The sequence below is a fragment of the Anguilla rostrata genome, chromosome 5, assembly GCF_018555375.3.
Source record: "Anguilla rostrata isolate EN2019 chromosome 5, ASM1855537v3, whole genome shotgun sequence".
In the NCBI taxonomy this organism is placed as follows: Eukaryota; Metazoa; Chordata; class Actinopteri; order Anguilliformes; family Anguillidae; genus Anguilla; species Anguilla rostrata.
This window is the reverse complement of record NC_057937.1, coordinates 42,029,161-42,049,813: the sequence shown is the minus strand read 5'-3', so window position 1 is coordinate 42,049,813 and position 20,653 is coordinate 42,029,161. Positions and strand designations below refer to the sequence as shown.

The window sequence follows — 20,653 nt, the reverse complement described above, 5'->3', positions numbered from 1 at the left end:
TCTAGCTGTTTGTGTATAGCAAAGCAGACCATACGATGTAATTACCTTGGACCAGATGTCACTATAACGCTGATATATAATTTATTGTCAGTTTTCTAATAATACTGCAACAATAGGAGACCAGCAAAAGAGGAACAAAGGTATTCAAGCAAAACTGTTCAGCGGTATTTCTACATCAAACAATGCATCACTCATGGATGCGCAGGTCTGTCATTAACAAAATGCATTGCTCACAGGTAAAATGGAAATTGATTAAATAAACTGCATGTATTGAACTATGAAATTGTGTATGTTTTTAAACCATGCTAGATAACATAGCAGCAGCATGCCATGTCCCTGGTGAGATGTAGCATCAGTTTTGACTGAGTCCCGCCCTATAATTTTGTTAAACGCTGAAATCCGACCAAATCTATGACCCTTTGCTAATTTTTTTTTTATTATAGGTTTTTAAATCAATCGTTAAGCAGACTGGTGTTCCCAGGTTGTAATCTCTGCCTTAGTCATTAAACTTTACATCTGTGCATTTGATAAATTCAGCAATTTCATCAGCAGTTATCACTGATTGGACCAGGGGACCGATTTTATCTGCTTTAAGAAAAATAACAGACACAGCACAACAAATGCAAAACAATTGAAAACAAACACAATGAAAGACCAAACAAACAAATAAAAAAATAGTCAAACAGTTTTTTTATGAACACTGCTGCAGCCAACTTTGTAGAATTGCTTCAAAATCAACACTGAAGAAACAGAAACAGACTGTTTATAAGGTCAAGGTCATTTCAAAGGAGAAGAGAAATAACAATATGGAGGGCAGCAAAACTGCATGTAGTGAGGCATAAACAAATAACAAGTAAAATTCACGTAGGCAGTGAATTAGTATTGCAAAACTGAGGCCTTACTTGTCCCTGACAGATGTCCTGACTGCATAATGTAGATGCTTTGTATTGTCATTTTACAACTATGGATTTAAAGTTTGCTTATTTTCTGTGAACATGTGGCTTGCCAGGTGATGCAAACCTAGAGCAACAGAAAGTAGAACTGTGGAATTGATGTACTTCTGCATTAAGATTATATAATGTTAATGCCTTTTAACTAGAAAAATGAGTTCAATGTAGGACTTTACTGGGTACCGGCTATTTAAAGCTACAATATGCTCACATCTTCATTTTTGGTGTAATTTGTGAGTGGTGTAATATCTTTTGAAAATAAAATTCATCTATACAACGGCAAAAAGGTGAATTCGTTTATTAGCTAGCTAGCATGGTGATGAGGGACATTTAAATATTCATTTAAATATTGATGCGCTAAAGCATGGACATTTTTTCTTTTAGGCTAGAATACTGACTAGCTACTTTCCAAAATTAGGCACATATGCTTGGTTTATTCATAAGTTTCTAAAGAACAAAATTTACACTCTCTACCTATCTGACAAGCTGAATGTACAGACAATCATGCCCAGTTTGCCACACATCATGCAACATTGATTCCTGAAAACAGTGTTTTTCCCACTCATGTTTGTGCGAACCTAACTGTTTGATTGCCGTGCCATCGGAAGTGGAATCTTGAACATGTAGCATGAAAGTATGATTCGTATGTTACAGCTTGTGCAGGTCGGTGCCTTTGTTGTTCCCCAACATCTTCCCTACTGTGCAGTGCTGTCCAGGCCTTCTGACGTGAGAGTGCTTGTTGAAATGTCTGAGAGCCAGAGCTCTGGCTATGCACACACCCACTTGACCGCCAGCTTCCCTGTTCTCCAGAGATCAAAACTGTCTCATTATGTTTATATCAGCAAGGTCCACCGAGATGGACCCTGTGCCACTGCCAGTGCCATCTCCTCTCGCTAACATCAAGGGCCTGGCGCATTCCCTGGCCATTTTCCCCCACAGAAAACCCTTTGAAATCTGAACGAAATAAGGAACCGCTGAAGCTGATTGCTATTACCCATCTTTGTGTTTTTGTTGCCTTGATGGCTGTACATGTTCCATTCTGACCATTAGTGCATCCTCACAATAAGTCATTATTATGGCTCAAAAGAAGACTTTTATTTTGACATAACTCAGTGTTTTTGAAATATGAAAGGATCGTATGAAGTAAAGTAAGCAACATACAATGGACCTCCATGCTGTGGACCCTTTTATGTTAAAATATACAGCTGTCTTTTTTTATGAAGTCTTTTTTCACAATGTATTTATAGAACCTATTTATAGAGTTTGAAAACATTTAAGAAATGAATCACATCTACTACATTTTAGCTGAGCAAAATGTGTTATTTAGCGAAACGGTTAATAAACGGATATGAAATGAATGCGTAATAAAAGTTCCAATTTGAAAGTAGGCAGAACTATTTGCTCTGAAAGAGGGACAAAAGGGAAGCCTGTAAATGTCATTGTGAAAAGCCAACAATAATTTAAAACATGCAAATATGAACATTGCATATGTATATTTGTTTTGTAATGATTTCTAAATTGTTTCACAGTTTTCGATGAGAGTTTTATTACCTCCTCATTATACTGCACTCCATAATTTAAAAATAGGTCATGCTTAATTAATATGTAGCGATGCATCTGTCAACATAAATCTACCCTTCAAATGATGTGTGACTGGTCTCTGTACTCCTATACTCACATCATTAAACTGCTTCTGCTTCATTTAAAAAATGACCAGTAATACATTCACAGATTTAGTCATAAACATAGATGAGGATCATTCTCTAAGATGTATTATTTTGAAAAGGTGAATATTATGTCATGAAATGTTAACAGTCACAGGAAATGAAACCAAACAAAAAAAAAATGTTGTGGTACTGTTGTATTGAATAACACAGGACGGGGATGATCTTGTAGTATGAATTATTAGTCACAGTTTTAACAGTGAAGTTTTTTTTCTTCTTATTTCTTGCAAACAAACTCCCTAAAAGTAAGACTTGTTATTTATTGTCATTTCTTTCCCTGTAAGCCATGAGTAAAGCAAGCATAAATTATACCACCCACCATAGCTGTTTGTAAGTGCTTATGCTCAGGGATTCTGAGCACCTTTTGCTCGCATCAGTTGTGTGAAAGTACTCTTCCTCTTTCAAGAAAGAAGACAGATAAGACCAGGGAATATTTGAGATTCCATCTCCAAAACAAAGACTTTAAACAGACATTTTCTTTATTCACTTCACCTTATTTTATTCCCTATCTGAATGGTTGTCGATGATGCATGCCATTATAACAGAATTGCATTCATTTGAGAAATTGAATTTAAAAAACTTAAACTGTCTTATGCTCCCATGACAATGGTTGTAGCTTCTACAGTGAGAAGTCTTTGCTCGATATTAAAGTGTCACCCTGTGAAGGGTTGTCAGTTATTTGTAGTGTATGCAATGCACATCTTTTGGTTGATATATATTAAAGTAATTTTTTTGCACGTTGTTTCTGCTGGAATGTCAGTGCTGGCCCTACAGAATGTGATGCTTTTCTTATCCAGAGAAATGCATCACGTTAGCAGTTTCACACTTTGGAGTGCCAACTGTAGAAAAAGTTACTTGCTCAAGGGTGTTGCAGTTATAAATGCTATGTCAGATGTCTGCCTATGTCTACATTTTAGTTTTACTTGGCAAACATGTGTTTCAGGAAACAAATCAGGCTAGCGGCAATGTTTTGGTCTTGTGACTTTCCTCAGATCTGGAATTAACAGCCAAGGCCAGTCTTTCATTTAAGCACATTTCCCTTGTTTGGGTGGTAATATTTTCGGTTTTGTTTAAGTAATGATCACTTCGTTAATTGAAAAAACCTCTCCACATTTCATTTCAAATCTTGATTAAATGTTCTTATGAATGTCAAACTATGCTAAAAAATAGCATTTTTTAAATGTGTAAGAACCTTATAAGATTAAATATACAATGTATCACATTAGACAATACACATTTTGTGCATGGTGTGCTTCTTCCTTTTTGGAAGAATTTGTGTTGCAGTTGAGTACCCACAAAATGTAAAACATTTTTTTATGAATTAAAGTAATCAAGAGCAGCATGTGAGCGATGCACAGGACCGACATATAAACACCTAAACTGTAGAGCTGTTCCTTAGCCTGCCAGGCCTTTTTATGATTACTGAGTTCACCGGTGCTCTATTTCTTTTTAGTGATGTTCCAAACAGTTGATTTTGGTAAGCCTTGGCCTAGCTTTTTTTTTTTTTTTTTGCATATTTCCTAACCATATAATGGCTTCCATTGCCACAACTCTGGACCTTATGCTGGCAAACACTAATAACAGTCTCCGAAGGCAATCAAATCTAGAATCAACACTAGATACTGAATGCTCTCTTATACTTGCAGTAAAGATGCAATTTATCACACCTGACTAATCAGAAACACCTGTGAAGCTATTTGTTCGATACATTATGACGCCCTGAAATTGGGGGCTATGTATAAAAAGTGCTATTATTTATTCATGGTGAAACCAAAATATATTTAATATCCTTTAGTAAAAGCAGAGAATCTGCACATTAGCCATATAGGAATTGTTTGATTACAAATCTAAAATTTTGGAGTACAGAGTTAAATAAAAAAAATATATAGCTTTGTCCCAAACATTGTTATGGCGCTTCCTGTATATCTTAAAAACTGATGCATGGGTGCTCCTGGGACTTCATCTGCAAATTTACAGTAAATGTATTTCTAACTATAGAAACAGATACAAGTAGTTACTTTCGTGAATTTTTATTTGCATACATTGTCATTATAGACTACTCTCAGCAGATATATCATCATAGTTTTTCACCACTGCCGATCCTGCCACTCTTCTCTGTCTCCACCCCCAGCCTGGTTTCTCCTCAAAGTTAACCAACGACAACACAGTTTGACAACAAAACTGACCTGCCTTGATAGCCCACAGAAGGCCAGACATATAGGGCTACTTGCAAGCCTGGAATTTGAGGATACTCTTTTCTTCTCTGAGGCGTGAACAATGCTGTAACAAAGTTGTAAAAACGGTTTGACCGCATGCAGGTTCAAGGAAGTGAACATAATGTCACTGTGGGTTCATTTTTGTTGATTTCAAGCATTTTGCTTGATGCAGGGTTTGCACAGCCCTTATCAAGCGGGGGCAATTAATAGAATATCCAGTCTGGTACGTGCGTTGTGGTACATTAAAAAAACTCACGAAATAAATGTTGCTTTTAAATTTTTTTGTGCTATCAGAGTGGCCAGATGAGCTTACAGTAGACAGCTAAATAGCCAGTAGCCAGCTCAGTTTGAGAACTCTGCTCGATAGCAAGCTAATAGCATTAGACAGCAGAGAGTGATGAGTCACCATCGGTCCACTGGAGGTAAAGTTAGCGGGCCAATGGCAGAAACAGCCAGCGGTTAACTGGCTTTTTTTTTTTTTTCATTTGTTTTTCCAGTGGCCCACTGGCAGATTCAGAGCCTTTTCAGAAAGATCCCTGATCATTAGTTGCTTGTTTATCACAGATCATAATCAGCAGGCTACTGTTGGACCTCTGCTAATTTTCTTCTTTATAGCCTACAGTGAATGCATGTATAAACAGATACTAAGTGGTACTTCTGTGACAATATTTTTGTTAGCACAGTAGGGAATCTATGAGGACAAGAGGAGCTTCCCGGCAGGTGAAAATCCAGAGAAGCTATGCATCTAGATTTATTTGTCATTAATGGATTGGCTGTATAGATGTTCATTCACTAATTGATGTTCAACACACTGGCATTCACTTACATCACAATGTTTAATGAAAAATTGGTTGACATTGTTTTAATAATGTTAACAAAATATTTTCATTTAATGAAAATTATTTGTTTAAGAAAGCAGATTTCTTCAGTAACTTTGCCCATTCAAATTGGTGCACAATCAAAAATAAATTCCAGATCAATTCACTGTATCGGCCACGTTGTTGGTAATCGGTGGATATTTCCCCTATAAAATCGGTATCTGTTTCTGTCTCAGAACTCCTGTATTGGTCAGGCTCTGGTTTGAAATAAACACCTTTCTGTCCAATCTTAATTTTGTAATCAAAATATATGTGCTAAATTTCATAAACAAATCCTCAACTCTTTGGTCATCATGCTAGGCCATTTTGCGACCAGCTATTTGCACAGCTTGAACTGCATCAATAGCAATGTTAACACTTTTATACAAGAAAAGACCAGAAAGTTGTGGACCCATCTGGAGAATCAATATTAATGTAGAATTGGAACCATAAAATCATGATAAATATCTTCAATACCTTGAATTGCTAGGGATGCAGAATCTGGTGAATTGCACACACAAATGGTACTGCCTTGTGAATTCAATGCCAAATTCTTTCTTCGCCTTTCTCTGAATTTTCCTTGGTTCTGCTATTATTTGCCTAAGGCATTGAAATTTATGAAAAAGGGAGAAACAAAATGCCTTCATGTGATCTTCACATACGAGCTCTCCCCACATCAGGCAGAGTCCACCTGTCTCTTCGCTTATCGCACGGATGCAACGCTGAGATCATCCTGGCTATTTTCAGACCTTTCAGAATTTGTTTTGCCACCAGCCACCAGCTACGTTTACAGAGCAGAGTAATAAGTGCTATGCTAGGTAATTTCATTACGGTGCAGCGGGTGAATGCCGAATGGCGAGCCCACTCTATTGGCCGCGGTTCACTGGCCCTGCGTTTTTATAGTTAGCAGTTCGAAGCTGATGGTAGCTTTGCGGATGTGGCATCATGAGCGTGCAAGCTATTACAGTGATGATCATGACATGCATATTTAACAGAGCGCAGTGGCAGGTGTACAGTTTCTATTCATATCCACGCACTCCATTTAATTTTAATTTGTATGAATTGCATTATATTTGCTTCCTTTGTGGTCCATTCAGAGAGAAGACTGTAAACATGCTGTTACAAATCAACTAATAATTCAACTAAGAAATTAAATTTTATTTTACCTTTTTAGAGAAGAAGGAAAAATAGGAAAGCTATAGTGCTATAAATTTAGGCAGACCTACACAGATTCAACATAAATACATGCGCACACACACATACACACAAATGTGCATATAATCCAGTGAACTACGTAATGTCTTGAACGGCGATACATTGTATGAGTTGCGCATCTGAAGAGGCCGGGAGACGAGGGTTGATGGATCTGCTGGCACTTCTCCGATGATGGATAGCACTTCCAAGCTTTGTCTGATTTCATCTCCCATCATTCCCTTCTGGCAAGTCAGGCACATTTTATGATGACCGGGTGTACGTTGACAGATCGAGGTCCCCCTGTAGAAATATTGCAACAATAAATAGCGATTGAGATGAAAAACACACGCACGTCCACATAATATTATCGTGCATTTTTCAGGTCTTCCATGAGTGGAAAAAATATTCACAGTGGTTTATGCTCTGAGACTCCATAAAAGAGCATAACTAACAACAGAAATCCTGTTCTGCTGCTGTTCCTCAGAGATAAGGAAATGGTGTAATATCGTTAAAGGTCATCATCAATCTAGTCAAAAACAGTCTAAGAGGAAATAATTATTGGGAAGTAATTTCTTGTTATCTTTCAGCATCAACTTGCATAATTTGAAGTTTCTTTATTTCTTACAGTTAGAACATCAAAACAAAACCCATATATATTTTTTCATTATATCTTGTAAATTTTGGAATCAAGGAATGCTATGGAAAGGTGGGTAGGCCCTCCCAGCAGGAGTTTATTGTCTAGATTCTTCCCATAATTGTGATCTGAACTATATACATATTTGTATATGAATTATATATAATGCAATATAAGGCTTCTGCATAGTAGCATTTCCATATTTCATTTGATTTTACAATTTGTGATGTCATGCAGATTTATTGACTTCTCAATAATACATGCCCAATGTTGCTTGCATGTACTTAACCTAGTTATAAGTGAGACGTACTGCTCTGTAGACACGCTATTGCATGAATTCTTTTCCAGTAAATCTTTCATATACCTTTGTGTTTTGGGGTTGGGGGGGGGGGTGATTTAACTTCTGGATAATTTGCATAAATATGTGTCAGTTGCTTTTTTTGGGGGGGGGGGGGGGGGGGGGGGGTTGAAGCCTTGACCCCCTTGGCTACATTAACAACAGAAGAAAATTATTCAACAATTCCTGAAGAATACAAGAACAGGTACTATATAATTTTCCCTCATGTAATCTCTCTAATCATGTTTGTTTATTTATTTATTTAGTGAGATTGTGGGTGCAATCTCCCGTGTCCTGGCTAATCAGTTTACAATATATCATGTGAACTATGAATGCAGTATAAGGCTTCTGTGTAATGGAATTTCCATATTTCATTTTATTTTGCAATTTGAGATCTCATGCAAATGCATTTACTTCTCAATAATGCATGCCCACTGTTGCTAGCATGTATTTGACCTAGTTATAAGTGAGGTTAACTGCTCTCCTGTTATACATTACTAATGTATTTATAAAATCTTTTTGTAGCCCTGCAAACACCAGCACTGAAACGGATTCATTAAAATGAAGGATCCAACATGACATGGGAAATGACCTTTTGTATGATTGGGGCTCTGAAATTCCAAACCAAACTGTTAGCTAGTTGGGGGTGTGGGCGTGGTCCACTAAATGTTCTATCCACATACCTTTGCATTATGGGTGCGTGGAGGATTTTCAGTTATTTTTGTTCAATTTACACATGTATCTGGCTTTCTGGGGGTTAAACCCAATAATAGGAGGCAAATATTGAAGATAGAAGACAAGATGACAGAAGAGAATTTCTCCTCATCTAAATTTCCCTTGTATCAGCAGTTACACTGACTACTTTAAAGTCGAGGCTTTCATCATCTGTATGTCTCAATGTCAAATCCAGAATAAAAATAGAATTTTAAAGTTTTTAAATGTAAAATGGCACAGTAGTACTGGAGTTTTATGTTGTTTGGAGGCTAGCCAGCTTTTCACCTGTCGCCAGTCACTGTGCACTCACACAATCACATCAACTACTTTTGTGGCTACAAGCATATTTAATCAGTTTCATCTGATTTTACTCAAAAAATGTATTTGTTTCATGATCTAAATGTCTTAATTTCAAATTCAGAGTAAAAATGTAGTTTAAAAGGGTTTAAATGTAAGGTGACAAGGTAGCCCTGGAGTTTTGTTTAGCTATCAAAACCCAGCGTCTCCAGCAACTACAATATTGTGACTGAACTTTGAAGCCATTTTCTCAATAAAATGGTTAGGTGGCGCTCAAAATGTTACGGTATCTGCTATCCGAAATATAGATAATTTTGGTATTGTTCGAAATCTCACATTCTCTTTTCAGTTGCATATAAAACTCAAAATATGTTTTGGGGTCGATGTGACTGTGATCACAATTGTGCTTTTCATCAGAGGTTAAAGTTGAACATTGAAGCTTCGCTGTGGCAGGATGTGATGCTGGTAGGGGTGGAGGAGGATCCTGGGGTCCTCAAAAGACTGGTGAACAGTGGTGACCTCACCTACAGTCATGTATACCTTAGGGTGATCTTGTTGCTACTTTTCAGGTCAGGTCAAATTATAAATCTCAACTTTACTTATCAATTAAATGGTATTTTATAATTTGAGCACAGCCTTGTTTGCATTTGGGTATGGTTCTCAAATGTGCAGTACCGCCACATAACCAGCAGATAAATAACTTATGTCTAGTATCAATTTTATGTAGATACGATCATATCCACATCAAAGTGGGATTTTATAAATACTACATAGTCATGATTTTCTGTGCAAGCCACTATTTGAGAAACAATTTGGTCACAAGATCATTTTATAAATGAGGCTCCAGATATAAAGATATATATGTTTATTGATCTTTAAACAAGACAATCTGAAGGTTACATTAAATGCCTATGAAGCTGTCTTCAGCAGTAGGGTCTCTCCAAAGTCAGGCTCTTACAAACCATGTAAAAGAAACTCTGAACAATTGTTTTCCTTTGAGGGGAGAAGCTGTTTTTTAATTCATTTTGCACAAAAAGCAGAGGCTACAACAGACATGGAATATATCATCATAAGGTACTTTCTGTTACTGGTGGTAACATGAACTCCCTGCTCGATTTGCTTTCCTGCTTTGTGAGATCCTCAAATCGCCTCAGGCCCAAGGCTGTGTTCTCCTGCAGCCAGCAGGCTTCAGGATGTGGGGGGACAGATAGAGAAGAGTGAAGACTCTCGCTCACATAAATTATCATGGGTTTCTGAGCTTCCTGCAGGTCCAGGCTGGATGTGATGGCCTATTGGAGGCAGTCAGGTGGAGACAAAGGTTGGTTGGCTGCTCGTAAGGTGTATTTTCTTGCTAAAAAATGGACATCCTGGTCTAGTTTCCGTTGCAGTGCAGCCTGCTCTGACCTCTGTCCTACTCAGCCAGTTATTTATGTACCTTGTTTTTGGAGAGGGATGACAATGGAACAGGTGTGAGGACACAATGCCCTTTAACAGACATTGCCTTTTATGCTGGAGATGACTCGTCACAACCTAAATCAAAGCCCTCTCAGGCACAGTGCTGTTATCCTTGACTGAAGTGACCCCTTGATATTGAAAGGTCTGCCGTTCCTTTGCATTTGTTTGTAATTGCATGGCAAGGACTCAAAATGTTATGCCTTGAATGAGCCATAGTGCTTTTATTCAGAAAAAAACTGCATAACCTTTCCCATGCCTTAGATTGTCCATGTAAGGAAAAAGAAATGAACTGAATTAGGGATGGACAATTTCATGATCTTAGATTGTGACTTTTGAAACTATTTTATTTATTGAAATCCATGACTCTTTCTGCCCTTTCAGACCTTTTTGGCTGTTATTGTTTTGGAGAAACATTAAGATTTATCTTCACTGGAACTAAGGTGGCTAGCCTAAACCATGAAAAACAGCCAAGACCAAGGGGTGTCCAGATACTTTTGGTCACATAGTGTAACCTAAAAACAATTGTGATATGTAATTTTGGCCATATCGCCCAGCCCTAAACTGCATTGCCCTAAACTTCATGTTGATCGAACAGAATCTAGAGAGTACTGTTTGGTAGATTTTACACTTGTGCTACAAGTCATTTTTTTATAGGGATGACCCTCAAATTATTTTTAGGGTTTCATGATTTTTGTTCTATAATTTCCAAATATATATAGAAATATTAGCCACTATATTATTTATTGCTGATATATTTGTCCAAAACTTTATAATAATAATGATAATAATAGCCATATATTTGAACTGCAAGGGACATTAGGTCCTCTCCATGTGTCTATCTGAGGATGCAGAAAGATTGCTAGTGACAGGTGTTTAATGTTTTAAAGGCAGCAGTGGCTCCCCTTTGGCCCCTTGTCATTCTGAATTACAATCATCAGTGAACACGGATGGGTTAGTCACTGCAATGACAGTTCCTCAGCGTTGCTAGGCAACACACGCTGTGGGGTCAGACTTTAACAGTTTGCTGTTGGGTGTTGGCCAGCGGCTGGTAGCCTTGTCCTGCACAGTGGGAAAGATGCTTGAAAATGTCTCTATCTTTCTTGTCCCCCCCTCCTCCTTCTCCACCATTTGGCCAGCAGGGAGGAAGTTCTCTGACCTTTCCTTCACTTGTTTTGCTTTTTGTCCCCATGACGACAAAGAGGTTGCCTCTGCACTTAGGGCCTCACAGACAGATATGAGTGTGGATTCCTTTGGGGCAACTCCCATAGAACCTCCAAACCATGGCCTATAGAGTGAAATGGCTCAGGAAAGAGCATTCATTGGCTGTGCTGTCTATCTTGTGGGGGTCTGGTTAGTACCCCTGCCTTATCTTTTGTGGGCTCTGTCTCTGATTGCATCTGATTCCGGAATCATATTAGTTCAATGAGCTCTCCTGCTGGACTGTGCAGTGAGAAGAAATGATGTCTGGCATCATTGGCTCTCTGCCCGCTGTCCCAGATCTATGGAGCCATTGAAACGACCAGTAAATGTCACTGTATGTAGGCGTAATGAAGGTAAAATATCTACTTAATAGAATTACACACTGTTCATCTTGTGAAATTCACAGTTCTTTGCCACATAATAGAAGTAATTTTAATGTTCCAGTCAGTAGATCTACCTGTTTTTAGCCAGTGTCATTATTATATAGGCATCTCAATGATGATCCAAAAATTCTATAAAACAATATTCCAATAATGGTATCATATATACACTGACCAGATGGTCCACTTCGACGTTCCTTCTGTCCTTCCATATTCTTTATTAAAGGACATTTTTATCACAGTGGTGACTACAATCTGCAACTTGTTACCTAATATAGCAAGGACAGCTCCATTGTTAAAAAGTGTTCCAACCTACAAAGTGAAAATGGACTAATTCCTCAAACAAAGACTCCAACTGCTCCATGTGACTCTTCGCAGTCACCATTACCCTCCTGCAGTTTTTGGCTTCTGATAAATTGGTTTGCCTTGAGATTTTGTCATTTTTGCAAAGTATGCCATGGTTAAACAAAGGTTGGAGAGTACTCCTGTGGGTAGACTATAGATCCCTATAGATTAGCTAGCAAGCTTGCTGAAATAGCATGTTTTCAAAATGAGACCAAGACCAAACTGAACATGACAAACCAAAAAACAAAAGAACTGTAGCAACAGAATTATTGAATATTCCTTTGCAAAGGCACCTGTGGAATTATTGATGGAGAGAAAGTTCCAAGCAACAAAGTACTTATTGAGCTAAGCCACACATCACACAGACACATACACTTTCGCTCAGTAATGTTTTTCTCCCTCTCTCACACTCCTCAAAAACCACGTGCCAGAACCCCCCCCCCCCACACACACACACGCACACCACACCACTCACAAACATGCATAGTAATTACTCTCCATCTCAGCTGGGTGATTATGTTCACAATCTGCTGCATTCCCTTGAGTTCCTGCGGAGGGTTCCAGAAGCCACCTGTTATCCTCTGTTTCCAAGAATCAGTCATTTCTGACTCAGCAGCCCAGTCAGGACTTCCCTTAGACCAGCTTGGCACTTGGGGGCAACTGCTCCTGTGCCATTCTGGTCACAGTCTGGTCATGCTGTGAGCACGGCCTGATGGGAAAGGGTGACTGATTGGGGGGGGGGGGGGTTGGATTTATTGTCTCCAAAGAACAATTATCCAAAACCTGCTCCACTGTCTCACTGAAATTCTGGTCATTATACAGCAAAGGTACAGCACATATTGAAGGAGAGGATTCGTGTAACTACATACCTATTAAATACCTGGGTGCTGTTCTTTCATTTTGTGGCTTGTAACTCATTATCCGGTAGAATTGTTTTAGTTCTGTTCTGCCAGTGACGCTGAAAATGAGTTGATATCTGCCAACAGTTTGATGAAACCCCTTCTTGAATGACTCAGTGGTAGAGAACAAATTATCCCTCTATTCATACTTCTTTCCATCCAGCCGACTGACAACTTATATTTCTTTAGAAAAGAACAAATCTAAGGAATGAACCTGCACACGTACAGTTTGAACAGTGTATCTCTAATGAGCTAAGGCAGGATTTGTGACACCTGTCATACCGGCTGTCATCATGCAAGGACAAAGGTTGCATCATTTGAATGAGTTGCTACTGCCAGATCATGGAGACTAGATCCATCCATATTGGTAGCTGTGTGGGGGCGTGGGACATGCAAAAAGGCATTTTATTAATAATGGTACTTGTAGAGACTTCTCGGACATTTGCATTCAGAAGGAAGCCCCACTGCATTGAGCCATGCTAATGAACTACCTATCATTAGCAGCACTCCCCTAGCCTCCGATACAATCTGTATCTAGGAGACCGATTAGGACAATCAGAGACACATTGATGTAGTGTGCAAGCAATGTTGGGGCCAGGACAACATACTTCCACAACCCCTGTCTGATATTAACAGGAAATAAATCTCACTCCTTGGTGGGATATAAAAGGCTCTTAGGTTAGCCCAACTATGGGTGAGTGAAATTGTATTCTGCACACATTGCTATTTCGGGGCAGTTTTTACCTGATGGACTGTGGAAAATTCCATCCACTTTGCTCTTTCTGCGCTGCCTTAGTTCACCTCTGGCTATGTCTCCAGTACCTCTCTCCAGATACTTCTGAATCTCTCGCGGCATCCAGTTATCAGTTGCGGTCCTCTCTAATGCCCTTTGGGAAAGAAGGGAGCTGCAGTTGTGAACCTCCATGCTGCTACTTTTCAGAGCTCTCATCTGCTTCAATGTCATGCCTTGGGGGCTAACCAGGAGCCCGAAAGCCTTTCTGGATCTCCTCCTTGGAGATTGAGGATTGTGTCATAGGCAAAATTCCACAATCTTTCTGATCTCTGCCCTAGCTTCTTTCACCTCAAATAAGAAATGGGTGGGTTTCAAATTCCCACCTTGCCTTAATGCTCATAATGTTGATCTGAGAAGTGGCTCAGGGCTGAAGAACATATTGAATATGTTATACATATTGAATCATATTGACCATTCAACAAAATATGTTTGATCCAAACATCTAACTCGTGCTTAACTGGCAAGCAAGATGGGAACTTTTGCTCCACAAGACTGGCTATACATCTTCAGGATTTGTCATGGTAATATGATTACGATTCTGGCATCTGTATCGGTATTGATATTCTGCTAGTATGCTTCAGATTTGTAATTTGAAATTATACTACCTACTTTAGTACTACTCATCCTGCTGTCTTTTTTTAGTATAATCTGACATACCCTGTTGTCACAGTGGATCTCTCTTCAGTTCAGTTTACTTTTTATTCATCCCAACCAGGGAGGGTGAAAATAAACTGTCCAGTGCAGGCTCTGTGTATGTTTATAATATAATATTATCAGAACATTTATTGCAGGTTTATTGCATTACTACATGACAAACTCAAGTGATACTCTAAATGTGGTTGCAAGTTCTTTTGTTTGTTCATAATGGGTGTCCATTTTTGGTTGCAATTTGTGTGTGTGTGTGTGTGTGTGTGTGTGAGAGAGAGAGTGAGTATGCGAGAAAGAGAAAGTGCACACAGTATCCATGAATACAGATAGTTATGGTAATCAATTCAAAAGATGTTGTCTGAATATAGTATGAGTCTCCAGTTGCCTCATATTTGTATTAATCTGTATTTTACCCAATATATCAACTGAGGACTCTTATTTATAGTGATGACTGAGAAACCAAAATGAAGGAATGTGTTGCTAGTTAGATAGCATGACAAACAATACTGTGAACTGGAAGGAATTCATACAATAACCCAAAATGCTCCATTTTTGCTTCAGAAAGAAGAAGCCGCTTCTGATTCCTGTCTGCCTTACCTAGAGAGTAGCATATGCCTGAGAGCTGTTTCCAACTACTCAATTACAAATAAAGCAACAAGCAATGGGAAATCGTGCCTCCGTCTCAAGGACTGGCATAATAATCGAACTGTTTATGACACCAGCTGCTGTCACCAGTGTCGTTGACAAGCTCAGTAGTGGGACAGTGGGTGTTAAATGAGCTGTAGACCTTGCTGGGGCGGTGATGTTTTTGAAATGTCTCAATTTGAAAGATTTTTTAAAAATCTTCAAAAATATGAAATGAATGAGAAACCAGCTGAATGAAGCTCAATTAGAGATTCAGTCAGGTAATAAGAAACTAAATGAATGTCAAAAATTGTGTGTCTGGACAGACCCTCATAAACGTGCCTTTAAGAAGGATTTGAAGGATGTAAAACTGGAACTCTTATAATTTGAAATCAACACAAAATGAACTGCCACATTTTTATTTCTGTCTGTTTTTCCAGATACACACATCCTTCATTATGACGTGAACACGAAGACAATATATCTTTGTAGTCTGATTTGCTCTCCTCTGTCGATATAGTCTTTGCCATCAACAGCAATGGGTTCTAAGGTGCTCGCTCTCTTCTCTCTCCCTTTTATCCCAGAAAAAAAGCACAGTTCCACACAGGAGAGTCTGGGCACGTCAGCATGACGGTCTGACAGCCCGTCACTTTCTGTGGACGCATCTCACTCCAGACAGTGATTAGACTCCACTGTGATTGACAGATGCATTGCTGTTGTCTCTGCACTCTTCTAGTAGAACAAAGGTCTAATGGGGTGTAGGGACTTTAATACAGCTGCATATACAGATAACGTGGGGGGAGGGAACACCTCTTATTGCGCATACTATTCTATAGAGTTCTTTAAAAAATATATCAGTGGTACATTGGTGTTTATTGTCTTTGGGGTTGAGGGGGTTCAAACCAGTTCTGATTTTCTACCCTATCACTTGATAGAATCCCCAGTTATATTCGTGGGTCTATTGTATTGCAGCTATGTCCTCTGCCAGTTCAGCAGGGAACAAACAAGAATGAGTCGAGCTGACAGTAGTTACTTTGTCAGAGGGACACGCTTCATACACTGTTGGCACTGGCAGACAGCAGGAGCCCGATCAACCACAGGACTCGTCCCTACGCAATGGAATGACAACTCAGCTGACTGAAACCCTCTGTCCCTGGGCAAAGCAACCATATGGGGTGGCCAGACACATTCAGTACTGACTGGACCAGGGTTCAACACCAGTCCGTTGGGTGTGTATCCACACCTCAGGTATTGGTAGGGCAATTGGCCCAGCAGCCCTAATAAAGGATTTGTTGAAAGTAAGAAATCAAATATATCTTGCCAACTGAGCCCAAGGGACGCATTTAACTTGTCCCATATTATATACTGTTGAGCAGGCAGTTAATTAGAAATCATTACTCATTTTCTGGTTTGCTGCATGTGAGCTTCATTTAATAGATTCTTTTGGATTTAACCTGTAAAAAAAACAATAAGAGCAGGACTGAAGGGACAGGGTTATTATTTAGGCCAGCAGTGTCCTTTGATATCATCTTTTTGTTTTTCCAGAGCTGCTGAGGTTTAAGAAGCATCACTGAAACAATGTGATTTTCTGACAGTTGGTGTTTACGAAAGGAACAATAATGAACAAGCTTCCTCAATTATTGTATTCTTCTTTTTTCTTTGTTTTTACCCCCCCCCCCTTAATTTGCATTACCCAATTTGTCTGTTTCCCTTTTGAACATGCATCTAAACCGATGAATGTTCCAGCCATTTTCTGTGTCGACATCATGTGTGCACATGACACGAGCCCGTTGTCAATTTTCTGTGTAAGACAAATTTCTGGGTCAAGACCTAGTAAGATTTATGGAAATCTTCTGCCATAAATAAAAATAAATAAATAATGAATAAAAGCAGAAACATTCCTGGATAAAGCACGCAAAACATTACTATATTCTTATAAAAGACCTTTTGTTTCTGGCAGAATTCCTTTAATAAATAGCCTGCTATACTGATTCTGCTCTCTCAGCGATTCTCACGAATATGTGCACATAGACGATACTAGAGCTGCATTGTATAATTTTGTTAGGAGAATTTAAGCATTTATTTTAAGAATGGACTAAGCAGTGTCACTGTCCTTGCTTGACATGGCTTTGTCTATTGTAAGAACAACATTAAAAAATTGTCATCATTGCCTCAAGAATTGCTTGTGTATAATGTGTCTCCCTGGTAAACGTGTCAGGGTCTTCCAGTTTTAAGTTGCCAATGTAGCAAGCTGGATAGCGCCACATATCAATGGAAGATATAGCTAGCTATTTAACTTGGCTAATATAAATAGTGTCATTGCGTTTTGCCATGAAAAGACTGCACTTTAAGTGTTGATTTTTTAGCTGATAAACCATGCTTTCATTGTTTTCTAACCTTAGCTATTTTGGATCAGGTAACTGAGCTATACTGCCTAAAGATGTTACCATAATGTATCTTAAAACTATCACTCTTCAGCAGTGTTATGTTGGTAGGATTTACATTTTTTCCAAAACTACTATTCAGTGAAATGTCTGCCAAATTGGGAAAGCAAAGACAAGCAAGTGCTCTCCTTTGACATGTGATGTCAAGCAGTGCTGCTTCTTTTCACTACATCAGTCAAGACTGCTTGTCAAGCTCACGTGGTCATCGATTGAGTCAGAGCGGCTTGTGTTCAGGCAGCCCGATGGTGCCTGACCCGGGGGTGGGGTCACTGGTGTGCAACGAGATGTACTGTAGATCCCTTCGACTGGATTCTCTTACTCCCCGCACTGGGCAACACTAGAGCAGTTTTGTACCACCGTTCAAGGACAGCCGACCATAGTTGGCACTGTCGCAGTCTGTATTCAATATCAGACTGCAAGGCCCATTCACATCCTCTAGACCAGTGCCGTAAGAGGATGACCCGCCCAGCAGCCCTATATTATCCACTTTTTCATTTGTGTATATGGAGAGGTTGATGGCCTAGATTCAATCAACGTGCAAGCCTAACATTGACTCACAATGAAATGCAAGTGTTAGTTCTCATCTTCATCACTGTTTAGCAAGTTCAGATATCACCCAGTTTTATTGCAAAACTGTTGGCAATTAAATGCTCACTTTCAGTTATTTTGAATTCATAAAACAAATGTCAAATGAACCATGCCAAAATGTATGCGTTTTGCAGTACTCTGATACCTTGCAAAAAAAAAAAAATGTGTGTAAAGATAAGGATTTCTTAGACTAACTGTGATGCAAAGTAATAACTTCAAAGGAACATGGTCATCTGTCTCCCTCAATTCCTTAACATGCTGACTACTGTACAGTAGGAAAAAAACAGAGTACAACTTAGCTTAATACTTTATTGCATTACAGAACGGGTAATGGTTTCTGACAGTTCCTTTTTCCTGGCATATTCATCCAACCCAAAATCAAGATTTTAAAATAGAATGACTCACATTTTCTGCACCCTACTGAAAATACAGGCTGATAATAGAAGTCTGGGGTAATGTACTGTGTATCATTCAGCAGAGATGTATCAGTGGGAAACATTTCTGCATAACTCGCGATTTCCCCATCATTGTTGTACTGATCACTGTTACTATGAGCTATCCGGAAAAAAAAAGCTGAAGACCTTTCTTTGATGTGTATGCAGCAGCCATGCCTGGCCTTCAGAACTTTTGATACACAGGGAAGTTAATTGCATTTCCAGTCAGAGTTGGCTCCTCTGTTCTGGGTGCTGCCCTTTCTGTCTCTTGGCTCCGGTTAGATATTCAGCTCACTGTCTGTGGCAAAGTGCTCCTGGGAAGGAAGTGCGTACGAATGACTAGCAATCAGGCCCAGGCTGTTTACCCCCCCTCTTCGTTGTTGTGTTAATGATTGGGTCCGAGCCCCCTCTACTAATGCTGTACCTTTCATTCTGCCGAGTGTCCTCCTGGTCATTAAAAAAGCTGTACGCCTGCCTCGTTAATTTTCTGACTCATACCACAGTCCTCTTGATTGGCTGCCTCCTACAGTTCCCTGTGTTGTTATAATCTTCAATACATTTATGTCCCACTGAGATGCCTGGATTGCCATGTCTGTGTTTGCGGGTAATGTTCAAAAGGAGACCTGCCATTGTTTTTTTTTCTAAATGGAGTTTCCAAATTGTGTGACTAGACGGTAGCAGTAAGAGGAAGACCAGACATGCTGTTTCACTTAAATAATGGTGCCATTTCATGGATATTCATTAAAACTGCACAGAAGAATATAATTTCCCTGAAGATGGCCACTGAAAGTTATTCAAGAATGACTGGACACATAAAGGTGTGATGTTTTTCTGGGAAGGATGGAATGGATTCGTAGATATAGATAACTGAGATGAAGTGCTGTTTTAAAGGTTAGTACTGTGCCATAGTAGCGAATTTGACTGTCTTACATATGCTGGCAGCCATTTGTCAATTCTGGAGGTGAATCAAGTAGTACATGCCCATGTACTGTACTTTCAAATTTTTATGTACTGGTGCTAATGATTTCAACCATGTCATCTTTCTGATTTTTGCTCAGTGTGTTTAGCGCCCATCGTACAGTTCAAAAACACTGGCATTTTATTTTTATATGTAAAATTTAATTTATAGTTGTGGAGGTTTTAGTAGCTGAATAAGCAGTGAGCATAAAAGAGATGCAGGCTTGTTTGAGTTTTGCCGTCGCATGCAAAGCCTTCTGTTTGAGAACAAAAATTTCATTTTGCCATCCGTTGAATGTCAGTTTGATATGATCGCTATTCTGGTGAACGAAATTGACAAAGGCTTATCTTTCATTTCAGATTTGTGCCTTCCTCCTTGTCCCAGCCCCCTTGTAACATCGAGCAGAAGGACAAAGGTGAGTTTTTAAAGATGGCTAAAAATCAGCGCTGCTGCCAATTGCGTGCTCAAAGGAGGTGTGGGGAATGGTGTAAAATGTACAGAAGCAGAGGACCGTTGATTTTGGGTCCTTTGTGCTGTGAATTTAATTTGTTTTATTTTGCAGTGTTAGCCTTTTCAACAAAATGAAGGCTCAAGCAATGCTTTCATTGAATATGTATTGCATTTATTTTATGACAAAATCTATGTATGTGATATTCATTCTCAAACTTCATGTTTTACACTCTTTCTCTCTCTCACACAAACACACACACATACACACATGCTGTGTGATTGTTACGCATGCATGCATGCATGCACACCTTCACACACGTGCTGTGGATTTATTTGAGTCTTTTTGAGCACTGGGAAGATAGTAACACTGAGATGTTTTAAACTTTTTTTTTTTGAAACTCAACTTAGGATGCCCCCAACCCTCTTGCTTTGACAGACCCAAGCTGTCCCAGTCCTAAACCATGGTAGCCAGGTTTAATTGCAGCCTTGAAAATAGAAATCAGGGCCAAATC

At 39.1% G+C, this 20,653-nt stretch overlaps 1 protein-coding gene across 5 annotated transcripts in view; it reads left to right on the top strand.

Moving 5' to 3' along the window:
• large2 (LARGE xylosyl- and glucuronyltransferase 2) overlaps positions 1–20,653 on the top strand; it is a 164,090-nt gene that overhangs the window by 70,129 nt on the left and 73,308 nt on the right. For all 5 annotated transcript variants that reach the window (XM_064336274.1, XM_064336270.1, XM_064336271.1 and 2 more), the window contains one exon: positions 20,051–20,106. The gene's annotated coding sequence lies outside the window, so the exon portion shown is untranslated. The remainder of the gene's footprint in view (positions 1–20,050; positions 20,107–20,653) is intronic.